Source organism: Lutra lutra, chromosome 6, assembly GCF_902655055.1.
Source record: "Lutra lutra chromosome 6, mLutLut1.2, whole genome shotgun sequence".
Lineage (NCBI taxonomy): Eukaryota > Metazoa > Chordata > Mammalia > Carnivora > Mustelidae > Lutra > Lutra lutra.
The window spans coordinates 34655066-34671775 of NC_062283.1; the positions used below are offsets into that span (position 1 = coordinate 34655066).

A 16710-nucleotide genomic window follows, 5' to 3' on the forward strand; every position below is an offset into this window, starting at 1 on the left:
TAGGGACTGTGAATCTTCATTGACCTTTGATTAGGTAAAGTTTCTTTTTTTTTTAAACTCAAATGATATATTTTTTAATTAACATATAATGTATTATTTGTTTCAGGAGTACAGGTCTGTGATTCATCAGTCTTACACAATTCACAGCACTCACCATAGAACATACCTCCCCAGTGTCCATCACTCAGCCATCCCATCCCTTCCAACCCCCTCCCCTCCAGCAACCCTCAGTTTCTTTCTTGAGATTAAGAGTCTCTTACAGTTTGTCTCCCTCTCTGGTTTAGCCTTCTTTCATTTTTCCCTAGGTAATGGTTTCTTATGTGAAACAAGGTACAAGAAACAACAAAAATCGATAAATGAGACCTTATGAAAATTAAAAATGTCTGTGTTTCCAAGAACACCATGAACAAAGTGAAAAAATATGGTAAAGGATGGGATGAAAATTTTGCAAATCCTGTATCTGGTAATGGCATTGTTATCTAGAATATATTAACGTCTTGGCGTCTAGGAGAGGGAAAAGAAAGAATAGGAGGATCCTGAGCTCACCTCCTATCAAGGACATACAGAGGGAACAACTACTTGTGATAAAACTCACTCTGAAAAGGAACTAAAGACTGGCAGAACAAATCTTTTACAGCTAAAGACAAAAGGAGAAGACCACATCAAGATGGGGAGGAGTGAGAGGCACCTGGGAGGCTCAGTCAGTTAAGCATCTGCCTTTGGCTCAGGTCATAATCCCAGAATCCTGTGATCAAGCCCTGCACCAGCTCACACTCAGTGGTGAGTCTTGTTTGTCCCTCTCCCTCTGCCACTCCCTCAACTTGTGCATACATATGCACATGTGTGCACTCTCTCTCTCTCTCTCAAATAAATAATCTTTAAAAAGAAAAGGAGAAGAAGAGGAGGAAGGGCAGATACACAGATGGTGAACCAAACCCCCAATGCTGCAACTCCCAGCAGGAGGGAGAGCTATCACAGGCATGGAGAAGCCAGGAGATCAAGCCCACAATGGACACCCCTGGCCCTGGGACCTGCACCAGAAAGATGAGACCCCATAATATTGGAAACTGAAAATCAGGGGGCTTATTTCTGGGAGAGCCACAAGGCTATAGGAAACTGAGACTCCTCTGTTAAAGGGCCAGGGCACTAGTATCACCCAGTTCAAACCCAGCACAGAAGCAGGGTCTGGAAAGCACCTAGTACCTGGGTTTTAGGTAAAGGAGATTTACTGACTAATTTTGGAAACGTGTGTTGGAGGGGATAGGAATCTGCAGGAACTTTCTTGGAAAATGGAAGTGCTGGAGGGCACCGTTTTTCTGGCCCTCCTTCAACCTAGCTGGCCAGATACTTGTGGGAGCCTGTTCTGGCACTCTCTACCTACCTTGTAAGCATGCTAGCCCAGCCCCAGCATTCCCCTGTGACCTGCCCAACCTGGCAGGTGCCCCTCCCTGAAGGCTCCCACCCCACCATACCTGGAGGGCAGTTTCAATATTCCCCTGGGGCAACTACTGCTCAGTCATACCTGACAGGCAGCTCTAGCTAGGAGGTACCCCTCCAAGCACACCTCCAGACTCCTGCCCTGAAGAATGAGGAAGCTAGCCCCACACACCAGCATGCTCTTACTAGCCACAGTGGGGTCTCTCAGCTAGCCATCGGAATAAAGTGGTGGTGGTGGGGGGCCCTGCCCACCAGTGTACCCAGAGGTAGAAGCCAGTCATTGCAGATAACAGGGCTGAGGGCTAGCCCCACTCACTAGCATGTCCCGAAAAGCTACAGCAGAACCACTCAGCAGCCATGCAAGGGGCAAAACCTGCACACCAGTGCCCCCTGCTAGAGGGTGTAGCCCGTCATTGCTGACAGCCAGTCTGAGGGTCAGCTATGTCCAACAGTGATGGGGGATAACTGGAAGGCAGGCAGGCAGGGACAAGGGGTCCCCCCTGCCCTAAGATGAAACCACCCTTCAAAGGATTTTACACCACCCTGGAAGGAACCCTCCACCCTTTCCCATATGATAGGTGAAAAAAATCTGATTGGATAACAGGTGTAGGGGTGGTTAATCAGATTGAAACAGCTCACCAACAAACCCATAAAAACCCCTACACCTAGAAACTCCAGTACAATCCTTTCAGGTCCCCTCCCTCCTTGGGAGCTTTGTACTATCACTTTGCTATCACTCAGTAAATTGCTCAACAAACCTTGCTTTGCTTTCTACCACTCTGGTCTACCTCTTCATTCTCTGAAGTGGAGTGACGAAGAACCGTGGGCACTGAAGGAGAAAAAAAATCCTGCAACACAAGCAAGCCTATAGGAGAGCACATGCAGCCAACACAGGGGACACCCTTGGAACATGTGGTTATGGTGACCAGAGGGGACCACACTACTGGATACCAAAGATTATCTTCTACATAAAACCACTACTTTCAGACCAGGAGATATAGCTGACCTAAATAATACACAGAAACACAGATTTAGACACAATGAAGGGACAGAGGAATATGTTCAAAACGAGAGAACAAACAAAGCCAAAATTAAATGAAAAAGAGATAAGCAATCAGCTTGAAGTAATGGTCATAAATTAACACCAGGCTTGAGAGAAGATTGAATGAAATGAGAACTTGAACAACAAAACAGAAAATACAAAAAAGAACCACTCAGAGCTGAAGAATACAATAACTGAAATGAAAAAATACACTAGAGGGCATCAACAGATTAAAAGATGCAGAAGAATGGACCAGAGATCTGGAAGACAGAAAAGTGGAAAACAATAAAGCTTAATAGTGAAAAGGAAAAACAATTTATAAAATGAGGATTAGTTAAGGGGATTCTGTGAAAACATCAAGTATATCAGCATTCATATTATAGGGGTCCAAGAAGGCGAAGACAATGAGAAAGTAGAGAACTTACTCGAACACATACCTAAGAACAGCCTTAACCTAGAAAAAGAAACAGACATCCAAGTCCAGGAAGGAAAGAGTGCCCCAAACAAGATGAACCCAAAGAGATCCATGCCAAGACACATAATAATTAAAATGGCAAAAGTTAAAGAAAATTTTAAAAGCAGGAAGAATAAAGCAAACAGTTACATACAATGGAAATTCCATAAGGCTGTCAGCTGATTTCCCAGCACAAAATTTGCTGGCCAGAAGGGGCTGGAGCCTTTGATACATTCAAACCTCTGAAAGGAAAAAACCTAAAACCAAAAGTACTCTACCTGGCAAGGTTATTATTCAGAATTGAAGGAGTAATAGCTTCCTAGACAACAAAAGTTAAAGATGTTCATCATCAGTAATTCAACCTTACAAGAAATGTTAAAGAGAATTCTTTAATTGGAAAAGAAAAGGCCATATATAAAATTATGAAAGGAAAAAATTTCACCAGTAAAAGCAAACATATATTAAAAGGTAGTAGCAGATATGGATGGGGGAATGGGATGACTGGGTGATGAGCATTAAGGAGGGTATGTGATGTAATGAGCACTGGGTGTTAATATGCAACTGATGAATCACTGAACTCTACCTCTGAAAGTAATAATATACCATATGTTAATTAATTGACTCTAAATAAAATAAATTTTTTAAACATCCATTAAGAAAGGCAGATTACTTGGGGCGCCTGGGTGGCTCAGTGGGTTAAAGCCTCTGCCTTCAGCTCAGGTCGTGATCTCAGGGTCCTGGGATCAAGCCCCGCGTTGGGCTCTCTGCTTGGTGGGGAGCCTGCTTCCCCCTTTCTCCCTGCTTGCCTCTCTGCCTACTTATGATCTCTGTCTGTCAAATAAATAAATTAAAAAAAGAAAAGGCAGATTACTTATAAAAATAGTATAAAGGTTAAAAGATAAAATTAGTAAAATTATAAAAAGATATAAAATAGAACATTACATATAAAAACTTGGAGGAGGAAGTAAAAATGTAGTGCTTTTAGAATGTGTTCAAATTTAAGTGACCATCAACTTAATATACACTGTTATGTACATAGATTGTTATATATGAACCTCATGGTAACCACAAACCAAAAACCTGGAATATGTATACACAAAAAGTAAAGAGAAAGAAATCCAAACATAACACTAAGAAAAGGCATCAAATCACAAAGGAAGAGAGCAGAGAACTATAAAAACAACCAAAAAACAATGGACAGAAATGGCAATAAATACATACCCATCAGTAACTTTAAATGGAAATGGACTAAATGCTCCAATCAAAAGAAACGGGGGGACAGAATGGATAAACAAGATCCATTTATATGCTGCCTAAAAGAGACTCACTTCAGACCTAAAAAAATATATAGACTGAAAGCGATATAAAGATATTCCATGTAAAACAAAGTGGGGGGAAAAAAAAGCTCAGAAAACAATATTTGTATCAGACAAAATAGACTTTGAAAGAAAGACTGTAACAAGAGACAAAAAAGGGCATTACATAATGATAAAGGGGTCAATCCAATAAGAGGATATAACAATTGTAAATATCTATGCACCATACATATAGGAGCACCTAAATATATAAAACAAATATTAACAGATACAAAGGGAGAAATCAACAGGAACACAATAACAGCAGGAGACTTTAACACTCCATTTATATGAATAGATAGATCATCCAGACAAAAAAAAAAATCAGTCAGTAAACAGTGGCTTTGAACAATGCATTAGACCAGACAGACTTAACAGATATATACAGAACATTCCATCCAAAAACAACAGAATATACATTCTTTTCAGGTACGCATGGAACATTTCCAGGGTAGATTACATGTTAGGCATAAAACAAGTCTCAATAAATTTAAGAAGATTAAAATCATATAAACATCTTTTCCAACCACAACAGTATGAAAATAGAAATCAATTACAAGAAGGAAACTGGAAAAAAACCCGACAAATATGTGGATACTAAAAAACATGCTATAACCAACCACTGGATCAAATGAAATCAAAGAGGAAAAACAAAAAAATACCTGGAGATGAATGAAAATGGAAACACAATGGTTCCAAATATTTGGGATGCAGCAAAAACAGTTCTTAGAAGGAAGTTTATTAGTGATACTGGCCTACCTCAAGAAATAAGAAAAATCTCAAATATATAATCTAACCTTACACCAAAATGAACGAAAAAAAGACTAAAGACCAGGGGCACCTGGGTGGCTCAGTGGGTTAAAGCTTCTGCCTTCGGCTTGGGTCATGGTCCCAGGTTCCTGGGATCGAGTCCCGCATCGGGCTCTCTGCTCAGTGGGGAGCCTGCTTCCTCCTCTCTCTCTCTCTCTCTCTGCCTGCCTCTCTGCAAACTTGTGATCTCTGTCTGTCAAATAAATGAATAAAATTAAAAAAAAAAAAGAAGACTAAAGACCAAAGTTAGTAGATGGAAGAAAACAATAAACATCAGAGAAGAAATAAATATAGACTACAAAAAAAAAAAAAAAAAAAAAACCCAGAAAAGATCAATGAAACTAAGCTGGTTCACTGAAAAGATAAAATTGACAAACATTTAATAAACTTCTTTTTTTTTTTAAGATTATTTATTTATTTGACAGATAGAGATCACAAGTAGGCAGAGAGGCAGGCAGAGAGAGAGGGGGGAAGCAGGCTCCCCACTGAGCAGAGAGCCCGATGCGGGGCTCTATCCCAGGACCCTGGGAGCAGGACCTGAGCCGAAGGCAGAGGCTTTAACCCACTGAGCCACCCAGGCGCCCCCATTTAATCAACTTCTTAAAGAAAAAAATGAGAGAACCCAAATATATAAAATCAGAAATGAAAGAGACCAAAATGAGACCACAAAATACAAAGGATTATAAGACACCACAATGAAAAATTATAGGCCAACAAACTGAACAACCTAGAAGAAATGGATAAATTCCTAGAAACATACAGTCTTCAAAGACTGAGTCAAGAAGAAATAGGAAATCTCAACAGACCAATTATTAGGAACAAAATTCAACTGATAGTCAAAAAAACGCCCCATAAACAAAAGTCCAGGACCAGATGGCTTCACAAGTGAACTCTACCAAACACATATAAGTTACAGTATCTATCCTTCTCAAACTATTTCAAAAAAACAGAAGAGGAAGGAATGTTTTCAGATTCATTCTACAAGGCCAGCATTACCCTACTGCCAAACCAGACAAAGACACTACCCCACCTGAAAAAACTTAGACTAATATCCTTGATGAACATAAATTTAAAAATCCTCAATGAAATATTAGCAAACTGAACTTGAAAACACATTAAAAGGATCATTCAACACTATCCAGTGGGATTTAATCTAGCAATGCAGGATAGTTCAATATCTGCAAATCAATCATCATGGTACAACATGTTAACAAAGTGAAGAATAAAAAATACAATCATCTCAAAAGATGCAGAAGTATTTGACAAAACTCAACATCCATTCATGATAGAAACTCTTAACAATGTGAGTACAGAAGAAATATACCTCAAAATAATAAAGGCCATGTATAAACCCACAGCTAACATCATATTCAATTTCCTCTAAGGTCAGGAACAAGACAGGGATCCCCATTCTCACTTTTATTCACTGTAATACTGTACATCCTAGTAACAGTAATTAGACAAGAAAAAGAAATAAAAAGCATCCAAATTGGTAAGAAATAAGTTAAACTGTCATTATTTGCAGATGACATGATACTATATATAGAAAACCTTAGGGGCGCCTGGGTGGCTCAGTGGGTTAAGCCGCTGCCTTCGGCTCAGGTCATGATCTCAGGGTCCTGGGATCGAGCCCCGCATGGGGCTCTCTGCTCAGCAGGGAGCCTGCTTCCTCCTCTCTCTCTGCCTGCCTCTCTGCCTGCTTGTGATCTCTCTCTGTCAAATAAATAAATAAAATCTTTAAAAAAAAAAAAAAAAGAAAAAAAGAAAACCTAAAAGACGCCACCAAAAAAAAAAAAAATAGAATAAATGAATTCAATAAAATTGCAAGATACAAAAGTCAACATAAGGAAATCTGTTGTGTTTCTATAGACTAACAACTATCAGAAAAAAGAAATTAAGAAAATAAATGCATCAGGGGCACCTGGGTGGCTCAGTCGTTGGGCATCTGCCTTCAGCTCCGGTCATGATCCCAGGGTCCCAGGATCTAGCTCCGCACTGAGCTCCCTGCTCCGGGGCAAGCCTGCTCCTCCCGCTCCCACTACCCCTGCTTCTGTTCCCTCTCTCCCTGTGTCTCTGTCAAATCAATAAATAAAATCTTAAAAAAAAAAAAAAGAAAGAAAAGAAATGCATCAAAAATAATAATATACCTAGGAATAAATTTAACCAAGGAGGTGAGAGATCTGTACTCTGAAAACTATAAGACAATGATGAAGGAAATTAAAGATGACACAAATAAATAAAAAGATATACCATGCTCATAGATTGGGAAAATTGATATTGTTAAAATATCCAGGGGCACTTGGGTGGTTCAGTTGATTAAGTGTCCGACTCTTGATTTTGGCTCAGGTCATGATATCAAGGTCCTGAGATCAAGCCCTGTATCAGGTTCCACACTCAGTGCAGAGTCCTCTTGGCCCTCACCCTCTCCCACTTACTGTCAGTATGTCTCTCTCTCTAATACATAAATAAAATCTTAAAAAAAGAAGTAAAATAAAATGTCCATACTACCAAAGCAATCCACCGATTCAAAAGAATCCCTATCAAAATACCAACAGCGTTTCCCACAAAACTAGAACAATCCTAAAGTTTGTGTGGAAGCAAAAGAGAACCCAAATAGCCAAAGCAATCTTGAGAAAGGCACAAATCTGGAGGTATCACAATACCATATTTCAACTATACTACAAAGCTACAGTAATCTAAACTGTATGGTACTGGCACAAAAATAGACACATAGATTAATGGAACAGGATAGAAAGCCCAGAAATAAACCCCAGGTTATATGGTGAAATTAATTTATGACAAAAGAGACAAAAATATACAATGGGGAAAAGACAGTGTCTTCAATAAATGCGGTTGAGAAAACTGGACAGCTACATGCAAAAGAATGAAACTGGACCACTTTTTTATATCATACACAAAAATAAACTCAAAATGTATCAAAGACCTAAATATAAGACCTCAAACCATAAAACTTCCAAAAGAAACACAGGCAGTAAACTCTTGGACATCAGCTTTAGCAATATTTTTTGTATATGTCTCCCCAGGAAAGGAAAACAAAGGCAAAACAAACAAGTGGGGAGTGCCTGGGTGGCTCAGTGGGTTAGAGCCTCTGTGTTCAGCTCTGGTCATAATCCCAGGGTCCTGGGATCAAGTCCCACATCGGGCTCTCTGCTCAGCCCCCCCTTCCCGTCTGTCTCTCTGCCTACTTGTGATCTCTGTCAAATAAATAAATAAAATCTTAAAAAAAAAAAAAAAAAACCAACTGGGACATCAAACTAAAAAGCTTTTACACAGTGACAGAAACCACCAACAAACCAAAAAAGGCAATCTGCTGAATGGGAGAAGACATCTGCAGCTAATATATTCAATAAGGGGTTAACATGCAAATATAGAACTCCTACAACTCAACACTGAAAAACCAAACTGATTAAAATCTGGGCAGAGAAGAGTGGAAATGCTACACCAAGCCCAAACTTCTTTGTCTTGTCATTTCTTCAAAAATTTATTGTTTCTTTGTCTAAAAGGTATAAAAGCTCCCTGCTTTGGTTACTTCTTTGAGTTTCCTATTTTTATGAGCTTCCACACAAGCAAAATTAAATGTTTCTCTCTTGCTTAAAAAAAAAAAAAACTGGGCAAAGAACCTGAATAGACAGATATTTTTCCAAAGATGACATATAAGTGGCCAACAGGTACATGAAAAGATGCTCAACATCACTTATCAGGGAAAGTAAAATCAAAACCACAGTGAAGTATCACCTAACACCTATAGTTAGAAAGGCTATTATCAAAAAGACAAAAAATAACAAGTGTTGGTAATGATGTGGAGAAAAAGGAACCTCTTTGCATTAGTTGTTGGAAATGTAAATTGGTGCAGCCACTACAGAAAACAGTATGGAGATTCCTCAAAAAATAGAAAGTTAGAAATACCATAAGACCTAGTAATTCCATTTCTGGGTATTTATTCAAAGAAAACAAAAATACTAATTCAAAAACATACAGGCACCCTTATGTTTATTGCAGCATTAGTTACGATAAGCAAGATATGGAAGCAAACTGAGTGTCTACCAATGGATGAACGACTAAAGACAATGTGGTATGAATCTACAATGGAATATTACTCAGCCCTAAAAAAGACGGAAATCAGGGGCGCTGGGTGGCTCAGTGGGTTAAGCCGCTGCCTTCGGCTCAGGTCATGATCTCAGAGTCCTGGGATCGAGCCCTGTATTGGGCTTTCTGCTCAGCAGGGAGCCTGCTTCCTCCTCTCTCTCTGCCTGCCTCGCTGCCTGCTTGTGCTCTCTCTGTCAAATAAATAAATAAAATCTTTAAAAAAAAAAAAAGACTGAAATCATACATTTGCAACAACATGTATGAACCTAGAGGGTATTATGCTAAATAAGTCAGACAGAGAAAGACAAATGCCACATGTTTTCATATATATAGAATCTAAAAAAGAAAACAAGTGGAAACAGACTCATAAATACAGAAAAAAGAAACCTGATGGCTACAAGAGAGGAAGGGGCTAGAGAGAGGTGAAATAGGTGAAGGGGATTGAGATGAGCAAAGTTCCAGTTACAAATTAGTCCCAGATGAAAAGTAGAGCATAAGGAATACAGTCAATAACACTGTAACTTTATATTTATAATAGATAACTACACTTATCATGGTGAGCATTTCATAATATAGTTAACTACATTATTATTAACACTATATTGTATATCTTAAACTAATATATTATCTCAACAAGACTTCAATAAAAAAAATCTACAACGCAGTAACAAAGAAACAAATAACCCAATTAAAAAATGGGCAGGAGTGTCTGGCTGGCCCAGTCAGTGGAACATGCGACTCTTGATCTCAGGGGTAGGAGTTCAAGCCCTACATTGAATACCCTTAAGGGTCACTCATTCAGTTAAGTGTCCTGATTTCAGCTCAGGTGATGATCTCAGGGTTGTGGGCTCCACACTCAGTAGGGAATCCACTGGAAATTCTCTCTCTCTCTCTCTCCCTCTGCCCCTTGACCCCCATCCTACTTGCTCTAAAATAAACCTTATAAATAAATAAATCTTTTACAAAAATGGGCAAAGTATTCAAACAGACATTACTCCAAAGAAGATATAAAAATAGCAAATGATTACATGAAAATATGCTGAACATTAGTGTTCCGTATGGAAATGCAAATCAAAGCCACTCCATACATGCCAGGATGGCTATTAGGAAAAGGACACATCATAGCAAGTATTGACAAAGATGTGGAAAAAGTAGAACCCTCACACATTGCTAGTAGGAGTGTAAAATGGTGCAGGTGCTTTGGAAAATAGTGTGGCAGTTCCTCTAAAGTTAAAGTTATCATCTGATCAATTCCAAGAAAAACGAAAACATTTTGTGTCCACACAAAAACGTGTGCATCAATGTTCATAACAGCATTATTCAGAATAGCGAAAGAGTAGAAACAATCCAAATGTCCATTAACTACTGAATGGGTAAATAAAATGTAGTGTACCTATACAACACATTATTGAAAAGCAACGAAGTACTGATAACATGCTACATGAATAAACCCTGAAAATATGCTAAATGAGAGTGAGATGCAAAATACGATATATTGTAGGATTCCATTTATATGAAATGTCCGTAAATCCACAGAGACAGAAAGTAGATTGGTGGTTACCTAGCGTAAGGGTAGAAGTAGGAGTGACTGACTGCTAATGGGTGTGTGATTTCTTTTGGGAGTGATAAAATGCTCTTAAGTGGGATAATGGTAATAACTGCATAATTCTGTAAATATACTGGAAACCACTGAGTTATACACTTTAAAGAGGGGAATACCACGCTATGTGAATTTTATGTCTATAAAGCTTTTAGAAAAATTACCCCATTGAATAGATGGACATTAATTCCTAACATAGATTGCTTCCAATATATCTATACTACATAACACTGCTGTGAACATTTTTGTGCCTAGGCTTTTATCATATAATTAAGAGCATGGATTCTTGGGGTGCCTGCCGGGCTCAGCTGGTGGAATGTGCAACTCTATCTCAGGGTTGTGGGTTCAAGCCCCATGTTGGGTATAGAGATTATTTAAAGACACAATCTTAAAAAAAAAAAAAAAAAAGGTATGGATTCCTTAAATATTTATTTTAGAGAGAGAAAGAGAGTGTACATGCACACATAAGAAGGAGGGGCAGGGGGAGAGGGAGAGAATTTCAAGCAGACTCCCTGCTGAGCGTGGAGTCTGACACAGGGCTGGATGCCACAATGCTGAGATCATGACCTGAGACGAAATCGAGTCGGACACTTAACCAGTTGAGCCACCCAGGCATATGGATTCTTTAAACACACTGCTTCAGTGAGAATCTTGGCTTGACAACATAGCAGTTATAGAAGTGGTGCTTGGGCAAGTCGCTCAACTACTTTGTGTAATTTCCTCCTCTCTCATGAGAAATAACAGTAGTCACCCCTCTTGGAATTTTGAGGAGTAAATTAAGTAAGGGCTTTGCATGGTGTCTGTCACATAATAAACTTTCAATATTAGTAGTTAAAATCGTCATTCTGGTTTATTTTCTTTTTTTGGTTTTTCTTTTTTTAATTGAGGTATTACTTACAAGAAATATAGGACACTTCACAAATTTGTGTGTCTTCCTTACACAGGGGCCATGCTAACCTTTTCTGTATTATTCCAATTCTGGTGCATGTGCTGAGAAGCGACCACTGTATTATTTTCTTAAGATGATTTCTGGAAGTGGTGTCACTGGGTCAAAACCCACGAAACATTTATGTGTCTGAATACATTTTACCAAACTACATTTCAAAGGGGGTACACTAATTTTTCATACCAATAGCAAATATAGGAGAGAACCGAGATGGCCATGCCATCACCAACATTATGTTACAGTAAATTTTTGTTAATTTAACAGATGTCTCAACTTTCCTTGTGGTCCTGAGCATCTTCAAACCCAACGGTTTTCTAATAATCCTATGAATCCTGCATACCATGAGTACCTACCAAATGTGAACTCTGCACAAGACCCTACACTGGGAGCCACAATGGAAACTAAAACAAATAAGGTCAAGGATTTTGTGTGAGGCCTAAAACAAAGAAACATTTCAATTCAAAATAACTATGATTAAGTATGACAGAGCTACAAAGTATTTGTAAGCGTAGGGAAAAGATGGCGGTTTATAAAGCAGGCAAAGGAGGGCAGTGCTCCAGCTGGTTCTTTAAAGATGGACATTAATTTCAACTGGCAAGGGTGTGGCAAGAGTAAAATCAAGGCTGGTAAAAGAACACTGCACACAGCACATTCCAGGACTGTGGCTTGAGTAGGAAGTTGCTAGCGGGGAGAATGGGGAGAGAACAAGGCACAGGGTCTCTAGGAGCACAAAAAGGGCCTTCTAAAACACAGCCAATGACTCTGTGAGCTGGGAGGGAGGGTTTCTCACAGGGCAAGGAGCATGCAGAAAGACACAAAGACGTGAATCATCATGACCCATCCAAGGACCCGCATGTAATCCAATTTGGCTAAAGTGGAGGGTACATGCGAAAAGGATGCAGATGATGCTAACTAAATAGGCAGAAGCTAACTGTGAAGGACTTGGTGTGCCAGAATAAGCATTTGAACTTTATTCCAAAGCAAACAGAACTGAAGCATTCTTTTTTTTTTTTTTTTAAAGATTTTATTTATTTATTTGCCAGAGAGAGAGGGAGAGAGAGCAAGCACAGGCAGACAGAATGGCAGGCAGAGGCAGAGGGAGAAGCAGGCTCCCCGATGAGCAAGGAGCCCGAAGTGGGACTCGATCCCAGGACGCTGGGACCATGACCCGAGCTGAAGGCAGCTGCTTAACCAACTGAGCCACCCAGGCGTCCCTTTTTTTTTTTTTTTTAAAGATTTTATTTATTTAGAACTGAAGCATTCTTAAGGGAAGAGGTGACAATCAGAGTAGCTAAAAAAAAATAAAATAAAATTCAAATAAAATTACTCTGGCAACCCTCCAACAGCTTCCCAGCTCACACAGAATAAAATCCAAGTCCTTCTTATACTTAACACCCTACATGCTGGTCAGTGGCTAGCTCTGAAATTACTTTCCTATTGCTTCTCTTTTCACTTACTCTGTTTCTGCCACACCAGCCTTGTTATACCCCCACCAACATGCCTCTCCCCATGGCTTTTGCACTTGCTGTCCCCTCTAGCACCATTCCCCGCCCCGAAACACAGAGTTTGCTCCCTCACTTCCTTCAGGTCTTTGTTCAAACACTTTCTTATCAGAGAGGGCTTCCCTATTACCCAACATATAAGAACAAGAAACAACCGCAATCCACCCTACCATTTTTCCCCTCCATTTACCACCTGGCACATAGATTTACTTGGCTATTTCTTATCTCCCCTTACTAGAATGTAAGTTCTATGATGGGAGCTTCTCTCAATAACCCTATGCTATAGGAAGTGTTATTGCCATTTCCAGATGGTGAAATTAAGAGGCACAATATTGCTAGTGAACAGAGGAACCAGTTGAATGACTCCTGAACTTGCAACTATAATCATTTCACACGGTGTCAGAGGTCCTGACTTTGATCCTCGATCATTTCCTGTGAATTGGCTCCATCCTGACAAGTGCTATGACAGATTTTACTATGTCCTAAAAGGATGGATTCTTACCAGTGGTTATTAGCAGGAAACATTTTTTAAAATGACCAATTAAACTGCACAAGGTATCTGGACTTTACCCAGCAGTAAGCAATATTTTTTCTTGTTTAGGACCCAGAGATATTAAAACAAGATGAAAACATTTTATAAAACTAAAAAAAACAAAGCATATGACACCAAAACTACTTTTCCAAGACCCTTTTTCAAGTAGAATATTAACATCAAATCCATCTTTAAAATAACTATTACAGGGGCGCCTGGGTGGCTCAGTGGGTTAAAGCCTCTGCCTTCGGCTCAGGTCATGATCCCAGGGTCCTGGGATCGAGCCCCGCATCGGGCTCTCTGCTCAGCAAGGAGCCTGCTTCCTCCTTTCTCTCTGCCTGCCTCTCTGCCTACTTGTGATCTCTGTCTGTCAAATAAATAAATAAAATCTTTAAAAAAAAAATAAAAAAATAAAATAAAATAAAATAACTATTACAATTTTCTGAGGTATCGCTACCAAAGGAAGAACAAAGTATCTACCTGGAAAATACCAAGTAAATACTGTATCATATGCAGATACATATCCTGATTCTTTCCCTACACCTCAGATTACTAATTTCTTCTTTCCCTGATTCTTTCAACCCATTTTCCATTATTGAGAGCACGTGCGCCTTTCCAAAACGTAGTTCTCAATCAACATCTTTTCCCATCAGCTACTTCATACCGGAACTTACCACTCTTAATTCGCCGCTACCTCTATTATAACCAAATCTAGTTATAATTGCTCGTTCTTCCCTTTTGCAGTTTCTGATCTCTAATGGCCTAACCTTAGATACTTCAGTACCTCCTTTTATATCCCTACCTTTTTAAAGAAAATCAACTTTTCCAAAATTGGCCTATTCTCTATTTATTTCATTAATCAGTATTATCTTGCTATTCTCCTAGGTTTAGTACTTTAATATATTTTTTCTCCATTTTATCAACAGGACCTGCCAACTGTTCACTGTATTTCCTATTACCTTACTTTCAAATTCGTATCTATCACCATATTCAGGGTTTTCTTCATTGCCTTCCTGAATTACCACAGTTGTCCCGCTCACCTACCTACTTCCAGCACTCACTTCCATTCACTCTATACATACTGCCAGTAAAGCCTCACACACACAGTACACTCCCAATTCAAGGACTTTATTTTTTTTTAAAGATTTTATTTATTTATTTATTTGACAGACAAAGATCACAAGCAGGCAGAGAGGCAGGCAGAGAGAGAGAGGAGGAAGCAGGCTCCCTGCTGAGCAGAGAGCCCGATGCGGGGCTTGATCCCAGGACCCTGAGATCATGACCTGAGCCGAAGGCAGCGGCTTAACCCACTGAGCCAGCCAGGTGCCCCAATTCAAGGACTTTAAATGGCTCCCCAGCACAACAAATCCAAAACTTCCCAAACCAGCACTCAGGGCCTTCTACCCCTTTGGAATATCACTAATAAATGTTTATCTGAAAACATTCTAAGACAAAACTCGAGAAAACCGGGGCAATGGGTGGCTCAGTGGGTTAAAGCCTCTGCCTTTGGCTCAGGTCATGATCTCAGGGTCCTTGGATCGAGCCCCAGGTAGGGCTCTCTGCTCAGTGGGGAGCCTTCTTTCCCTTCTCTCTCTGCCTGCCTCTCTGCCTACTTGTGATCTCTGTCAAATAAATAAAATCTTTAAAAAAATTTAAAAAATTCGAGAAAACCAACATCTTGATCTCTCTGATCTGAATCAGTGCAATGCACACTACAGGTCTCTATAGACAACACAGACCACCATCGTCCACTTGATTTCAGCTAATTACATCAGGCAATGGGAATATATTAATCTATCATTTTCTAAACATCTCAAATTACTATGGGAAGGATTAATTTTCAAAAGTTGAACTCTTTGGGGCGCCTGGGTGGCTCAGTGGGTTAAGCCTCTGCCTTCGGCTCAGGTCGTGATCCCAGGGTCCTGCGATCAAGTCCCACATCGGGCTCTCTGCTCAGCAGGGAGCCTGCTTCCTCCACTCTCTCTGCCTGCCTCTCTGCCTACTTGTGATCTCTGTCAAATAAATAAACAAAACCTTTAAAAAAAAAAAAGTTGAACCTTTTTTTTTAAGATTTTATTTATCCATTTGAGAGAGAGACAGTGAGAGAGCATGAGCAAGGAGAAGGTCAGAGAGAGAAGCAGACTCCCCGCGGAGCTGGGAGCCCGATGTGGGACTCGATCCCGGGACTCCGGAACCATGACCCGAGCCAAAGGCAGTCGTCCAACCAGCTGAGCCACCCAGGGGTCCCAAGTTGAACCCTTTTAATCAACAAAATGAAAGTGTGTAGAGTTATTAGAAAATAACACCTCATATTCCTAGTGAAAGTACAAAGTAGTAAAATATTTTAAAGGTGAATTTGCCAATATCTATAAAGTTTAAGTGCAAAGTATCATTTAGCCCCACAATACTTCCAGGAAATTATTGTAGATATTCTCACAGAAGAAAAATTATATGCAGAAGGATATTAAGCACAACATAGTTGTAATAGTGTAAAAAAGGAAATAGGACAAACTAAAAGTTCCTTACTAGACTTTTTTTTTTTTAAGATTTTTATTCATTTATTTGACAGAAAGATCACAAGCAGGCAGAGAGGCAGGCAGAGAGAAGGGGGAGGGGAGCAGGCTCCCCGCTGAGCAGAGAGCCCGATGCAGGGCTTGATCCCAGGACCCTGAGATCATGACCTGAGCCGAAGGCAGAGGCTTAACCCACTGAGCCACCCAGGCGCCCCTAGACTTTTTTTTTTTTTTTAAAGTAGGCTCCATGCCCAGTGACCTCAAGATCCAAGAGTCGGATGCTCAAGAGACTGAGCCACTTGTGTGTCCCCTTACTGGACTATTATTATCCATCCCATAGTGGAATATTATACAGCAAATAAAAATAAAGAAGCAGCTGTATGTGAATTAATACAGAAAGATATTTAAGAAT

General features: G+C 39.7%; 1 protein-coding gene and 1 non-coding gene across 6 annotated transcripts in view; both read right to left on the reverse strand.

Moving 5' to 3' along the window:
- Nucleotides 1–16710, reverse strand: part of LOC125102683 (uncharacterized) — a 66845-nt gene that overhangs the window by 28601 nt on the left and 21534 nt on the right. The gene's annotated exons all lie outside the window — the stretch shown is intronic.
- On the reverse strand, nt 11705–11810 carry LOC125103385 (U6 spliceosomal RNA). The gene has a single exon (XR_007128387.1). It is a non-coding gene; the product is annotated as a U6 spliceosomal RNA (small nuclear RNA).